At 33.9% G+C, this 7,619-nt stretch overlaps 1 pseudogene; it reads right to left on the bottom strand.

Annotated features, from left to right (window-relative positions):
• Positions 1 to 2,472: 2,472 nt before the first annotated feature.
• Positions 2,473 to 2,571, bottom strand: LOC148093696 (U6 spliceosomal RNA; annotated as a pseudogene).
• Between the last annotated feature and the right edge of the window lie 5,048 nt (positions 2,572 to 7,619).

Raw genomic sequence — 7,619 nt, 5'->3', positions numbered from 1 at the left:
TAGAAAGGCAAAGGGCCAAAGAAATGGGATAATCCCATCTTCAGATCTTTGGAAATCTACCTTACTCACTGCAGCCTAGAAAAACTTTACTATTCTGGAATGACTTGTTTGTTTGTTTTGGAGGAGCATGCAATTGTTGAGTAAAAGGACATTCATAGAACAAATTGATTAGTGGAAAAATGAGATAAGCCTTAGTTAAAGGTGATTACAAAAAAACTTAGAGAAAAATGTAACCACTATATTTACATTTAAATATAGAAAACAAGAATAATATTTTTAAGCTAATTTTTAAGCTAAATGAAAATCCTAAATGAAGTAGAAATCAAGGGTCAAGATTTTCAATAATCCAGAATAATAGTAACATACCATTTAAAAATAAATGTGCCATTCCCTAACCACTTCTTTATAATTATCAAAATGTTTACTAGCAGGATGTAGTAGTAGGTTAGTAAAAGGTTATTTTTAGAGCCAGAAATGAAAACTGAGTCAGTCTTATTGAAAGGATCCTCAAAGAATATAGAAAGAAACCATTGTTTTAAATGGGGGGAGGCAGTTTTGGCAAAGAAATAAGAGAGTATGTGTAATCACCTTGAGGCTGAAAAGTAGCCCTTGAGTTTACTAGTATATAAATCCACAAGATTAGAGAAAGCAAAGATGAATAGCTCCCTGAAGGCTATAAAGATTATAGAGAGTTGAAGGCTACAGCCAGGCTAAGACCTACTTATGAATGATCAGCGATGCTCTTGCAAAAGATACACTCATTGACACAGAAGTAGGAAAATTGTTAATGCTCTTCTTTTGACAGTGTGGCATCTGATGAGCCAGCAAGCACAAAAACAAAATAAAGATCAATAAAATTACAGTGGAGTCCACCAATCATACAAATGTCAGATTTGGAAGACCAATGTTGTAATTTTTAAGTGCCAAGGAAAACTCTGAAGTCAAAGTACTTGAGTGTGATCTGTAAGCTGACATAAGTGTAATGCATAGATTTTATATTATTAAAAGAATTAATATATTTTGAAGTTGTGCTATGTATATTATAAGCAAAACAAATAATCTTGAAGCCCTAAGAGATTTTATTTAAAAAAGCTAATCAAAAGAAAGTTTTATCCCACATATGACCACATTTAGAACAAAGTAACATAACAACTATATACATGCAGATATATTTAATTTATTAATACCTTTGAGGGATTAGCAAATGAAGTAAGGTTCAACAAAGGAGGTGAGCTTTATGGGGAATTCTGAAGAGTTATGGCTAGAATTGTATTTGGAGATAGACAAATGTATGGGCCTTAGGTTTGCAGTATTGCATCAACATGGCTTAGCTGAAACCAAAATACTCAAAACCAACCAACCAACCAACCAACCAACAAACAAAAAAGATTGTCTCTACTTGAATGCAGTAATAAAAAAAAAAAAAAATTAAAAAGCCCAAATCAAATGCCAGGATCTTATTCTTAGAAAATACAAAAACAGGTTTCATATTGTTTCTTTCAAAAAAAAAAAAAATCACTCTTATGTGTATTCACTTTGGGGGAGTCGCTTTGGTAAGTGATTCTTTCGTACTGTTAACCTGTTGAAAAATAAAATGAGATATTAACTTTCTGTTCTTTGATTGCATTACTCATCGGTTCTTGTATGTTTGGGACTTTTTCTAGATACAGAATATCATAGGGCATTATTTAAGTAATCACCTTTCTTACAAGTGTTTACTGATGTCTTTTGTTTTGTATTAATAATGTCTCTGCCCTGACAGCATGGCTCCGCGGTTGGGCATAGACCTAGGGTCCAGGAGATCGTGGTTGGATTCCAGTCAGGCACATGCCCAGGGTTGCCAGCTTGATCCCCAATAGGAGGTGTGCAGAAGGCAGCCGATCAATGACTCTCATCATTGATGTTTCTATCTTTCTCTCCCTCTCCCTTACTTTTCCTGAAATCAATAGAGATACATTTTTTAAAAATAATAATAATGTCTCAATTGGCACCTGTATTCTTCATTATGAAGCAAACCTCAGCACCAGCCTTTGTCACAGACCTAATGTCTGATGTCCCTGAGTGGGCCTTGCATCCTCAGTCTGTTACATTCAGCACACTCTATGTGCTCATTCCCATTTCAGAGGAACTACCTTTTTACCTCTCATTTGAAAGCTGTAGTTCATTTGTGTGGGGTACTTAAACCCGACTTTGTCTTTTTAAACTCTATCACTCGAGGACACAAAATTTTGCAAAGATCCTCAAGAACCAGCTAGGTACTTCTACCTAAACATATTTTATAAACCTTACTAAAAGGTGACTGCTTTTACAACATTTAAGACTCATACACGTCTGCCTATTTCTCAGCTGATAATACCTTTGGAAACTGTGATTTGGAAGAAGAATACTCCAAAAGGGGGGCCAGTCAATTCCATAACCAGGTTGGTTCATCTCAGATTCCAGCCTTAATTACTCTTGGGCTAATATTATAATTTTAATATGCAATGCTTCACCTATTTGTGTCATCCTTGCACAGGGTCACACTAATCTCTGTATCGTTCCAATTTCAGTATATTGCTGAAAAAATGAGCACCATTCTCAAATTGCAGCCTTTCTTCATTATCCACATGGAATTGATTCCAGGAACCCTGTGAATCCCAAAGTCCTTGGTTGCTCAAGTCCCTTATAAAAATGATGTAGTATTTGCATATGATTTATGCACATTCCTCACCCCATGTACTTTAAATCATCTCTAGGTTACTTAGGATGCCTAATACAATGCAAATGCTAAGAAAGCACCTGTTACGCTGTATTGTTTTGGGATCAACTTTCTGAAAAATATTTTTTCAAATATTTTCCATTGGATTCTCGATGTGGAGCCTGCAGATGCATAGAGCCAGCCGTATTCTATTTCCATACTATTTACTTCACAAGTAAGGACACATATGTCTCCAGAATTTAAAAACACTAGGACCATGTTTCTTTGTTGAATGTAATTTATCCATTTACTAATATACTATGTCTCTACCATGGATTTCTTTAGAGATATATTTTTCCTTTATGATCCTCATTTCAAAACAGTGTGATATTTAACAAACCACTGAAAGGATGTATGCCTGAAGTGCACAGTGATAATAATAATTTTGGAAAAAATAAAGTCAAATTATTGTTATAAAAGCAATTTTGTTACCATTACTATTTACATGTTTAATAATTACTGGTTTTTAATGAGGGATACATATCAAAGAGTTGTGTTCTTTATTGAATAGCTGTCTTTTTAAAATTTAATCATTAACATGTTTACTTAGTTTCAAAACTAAGAGAAAACAACTATCATAATTTTACTTTTATATATTTAGTCTTTTCCTATGCATGTTACATACATATGATATATTCTGCATACTCTACTTTATGATCTGTTTTTTACCATAAAAATAACATTTTTATTCTGTCAGTAACTCTACAACATAATTTGCAAACCTTGCTTTCAATAAGCCTTTTATACTTTATGTAACCATTCCCATAATTAACTGTTCCCATATTAATATATGCTTAGATTTCTTCATCTTTCCATTTTATGAATAATGTGTTGATGAATGTTATATAACACAAGCTTTGGCCACAGTCTTAGTCTCCTATAACAAATAGCTCTAAATGTATTGTTGGGTAAATGGTATGCATTAAAATAATATTGATATGTACTCCTAAATATATAAATATGTTATAAATTTTTAAATACCTATAGTAGTTTATTTCTCTTGCTTCCTCTCTTTTCCTGTCTATTTGTGCTCAGATATAGACATTTAACTTGGCCAGTTCTTCAGATTATTGCACACTACCTGCTATCAGTCATCAATAATAATTTGTTTTATTTTAATTTGTCTTACTTCCCTTTCAGCCATAATTCTCAACCCTACCCCCCTTTGTATACCCTTTGGAATGTGTTTGATGTATGTCCTGAGATATATACACAATTCTAAAATATATCATGTTCCTTTGTCTTTCACGCATTTTTGATTTACAGAAATAATGTCCTGCTCTGGGGCTCATTATATTTCTTATCTATTACTCTCAACAGTGTGTTCTATAAGATCTATTGGTGCTTCTGAGAGAACATTGAGTTCATGCTTTTAATACTGCATCTTTCCAATTTGCTTCTCTAGTTTCTTTAATGATAGAAGCTTGAATTGTTTCCAACTACTTCTACCAGAAAAAGTGATGCATTAAATGTGCAAATATATTTTTAGCAGACTAATGCAAATGTTTTTTTCAGACAGTCAGCCATAATAAGTTAGTCTATAGATGTGGTAGTAATTTGATTTTGAATTTCTGCTGAATCTTATGCCTGAAGTGGTAGAGTGTCTTGCGTGGAGTTTGCACTTGTTACACAGCTTTCTGTTGTTCTGGGCCCAATCAAAACTAGCAGCTTTTCAGGTCAGTTGGTAAATGGTCCAGAGTAGCACACCCAAGTGAGAAATATGTTGCCTACAAAATCCAAAGGGACCCACAAGACATTGTACTCCCCTGCCTTTTTTGTTGCTGTTGTAGAAGAGACAGATGCAACAATTTATCTTTCACCTTAGAAGGGATATCTTAAGATGTCTTTCACCACAGGACCCCTGGAAACTTTACTGATTCAAAAATGCGAATGTCTTAATAAGTCTAGAGTAGTTGCTACTTCTTTCTCATATTTAATTAGCATAATATCTATATAATCAACTGGTGTAATGTCGTAGGGAAGGGAAAGGGAATCAACGTCCCTACAGACTAAATTATAACATAGGTCTGGAGATGCTCCTGAGGTAGGACAACAGAGGTATATTGTTGGCTTTGCCAGCTGAAAGCAAAATTTTCTTAAGATCTTTATTACAACACATTAAAAAGAAAACATTTGTAAGATCAATAGCTGCATACCAGGGGATATGTTAATTTTCTGAAGCAATGAAATCACATCTGGAACAGCAGCTGCAATTGGAGTCACCATTTGGTTAATTTACAAAAATCCACTGTCATTTTCCAAAATCCTTTTGTTTCCTGCACAGGACAAATAAGTCAAGTTGAATAGGGATGTTGTGAAAATCAGTCCCCCTGAATATTTCAACTCCCCAAAGGTGCTACTAATCTTTGAAATCCTTTCATAAATGTGATACAGCTTTTGGTTTACACTTAGTGCTAGGTAAAGCCAGTATAGTGGTTTCCACATGGCTTTTTTGTACCATAGTAGCCCTCATTCCACAGGTAAGGTAATCAATGTGTGGATTCTGCCAGTTGCTATATAAGTCTATTCCAATTATACATTTTGTAACTGAAGAAATCACCACAAGATAGGCCCAGGAACCCATTGGACCCAGTGTAAGATGGACCTGAGCTAAAATTCCATTGATTCCTCGGCCTTCATAAGCTCCTCCTCTGAGTAATAAGCCACAGTGTTATATGGATCTCCTGAAATTAGTATCACTTCAGAGCCAATGTCCAATTCTTATAACTTTTATATCTTATTTTTAAAATAATTTTGCTGGCTATAAATTCTAATCCTATGTTTATTAGTAGTAACAATAGTGAGAATCTCTATCTTGTTGCAGATCCTACAGAAAATATTTCTATCAATTTTCCTTTAGGAATCATGTTTGTTAGTAAAACACAGAAACACAGAGTAAGATGGAAGTTTCCATGGGCTGGGAGGACAGGAAAATGAGGAGATGCTGATCAAAGGGTATGAAGTTTCTGTTATAGAAGAAATACGTTTTGGAGAGCTGCTGTACAACATAGGCCCTACAATTAATAATACTCTATTATATACTTAAAATTTTATTTAGGGAGTAGATCTTATAAGTAATGTTACAACAAAAGGTAAAAGAAAGTCATGTTTGTAATTAATTTTTAATGTACACACTAGGTCAAGTTAAGAAAGTTTCTATTTCTTATTTTCTGGTTTTGAGCATATTAATTTTTGTATTGAATAGATATAATAGATAGTCTCCAGGACCTGTGAATATGACCAAACATGGCATAAATATATATATATATATATATATATATATATATATATATATATATATTGATTAAGGTAAAACTCTTGAAAAGAGAAGCTTATCCTGGATCATTCAGGCAGGTCCTGAATTCCATCATGTATATCCTCCTAAGAGAAAGCTTGAGGACATTTTGAGACAGACACATGGAGAAGACATGCAGAAGAGGAGCAAACCGTGGAGAGAGAGATTAGGGTGATGTGACTGCAATTCAAGGAAAGCCTGGGTCCACCAGAAGCTGGGAAGGGAAAGGAACAGATTCTTCCCTAGAGCCTTTGGGGAGAACACAACCCTAATGATGCCTCGATATCAGACTTCAGGCCTACAGCGCTGTGAGAGTACATTTCTCCTCTTTTAAAACAAGATTGTGGTAGTTTGTTATGAGACCCCTAGGGAACTAATATACCTTGTTAATACTTATTGCAAATACTCTTGGTAAGTATTGTAAATCCATTACAATTATTTCAGTATTTCATTAAAAAAAGATTTGTCGTAAACAAAAAGTATTTATATATCTCAGTTACTGACACTGAATGGCAACTTTATAAAAACTTATTAACATTATACTTTGCATATCACCACCAATTTTAGGAATGCCTTGGAGAAACTGCAGCTCACAGTAAGTACATTATCAGAATATTTCTGTTTCAAATAAAATAATTAGATGACATTTGAATAAAGAATGAGAAAAAATTAAAGCCTATATGGTTTAATGGTTGGGAAGTGATGGAAAATCAATTTATTCTTGTTGGTTTTATTCTCGGTTATATAGAACAATATATTTAAATAATAAAAATTATTAAAAGTACACTTTATGATGCTATAAAATTTAGGTGTTTCTTGGAATTTGAAATAATTAAACATGTATAGTACATGTTTTAACTCTAGGTGAAAGCTTTATGAAAATATAAGAGCTAAAGTAATTGAAAACTGTTAAATTTAAATTAAAATGTTTAATGTGTCATAAAGGGATGGGAACATATGCCCACATTTATATTAGTCTGTGGAGTTCAGATGCTTAGTGAGATCTTAAAATGGCATACACGTAATCACAACTGGGTAAGTATTCATTGATATTTCATGCACTTAGAAGTTTCAAATGCATATATAAACATAACCTTTATGCTTCCTACCATAACCACTCTGTTCATGAGCATACTGGGCTATGACAGATGGCTGTGGAAAGAGGTTGACTGATATCCACTAAATGGGTCTTCCTATCTACTTGATTATTACAGTTCTCCTTTGTTGAGGTCACCCTTTGGTGAGTATTAACATGGGACTCATATTCATGTTTTTTGCCCATTCAGAAAAGTTTATCTGTACCTCTTCTCCAAATATTTTTATCACCAATTTTCCAATCATGTTATTTTTAAGCCTCTGACCATCTAGCCAAACAATTGGCCACAACCAACGAATCAATATAGAATCACATGTCAGGCCATTTCTTTTAATTAAACAATGAGATGTACTGCTTGAAACTGCCTGTTGGGAGGATTTCTCATCGTCATTGTCCTTTAGGGAGTCCCAGAGAGGGACTATAGTGCTGCAGCTGTCCACTTTAGAATGGCGCCTGTGTATCTTGCCAAACCATCTGTAAACTAAGCATGT

Source organism: Miniopterus natalensis, chromosome 2 (assembly GCF_054644295.1).
Source record: "Miniopterus natalensis isolate mMinNat1 chromosome 2, mMinNat1.hap1, whole genome shotgun sequence".
Classification (NCBI taxonomy): Eukaryota; Metazoa; Chordata; class Mammalia; order Chiroptera; family Miniopteridae; genus Miniopterus; species Miniopterus natalensis.
The sequence above is the reverse complement of the archived record's forward strand: the minus strand, read 5'-3'. Positions and strand labels throughout refer to the sequence as shown.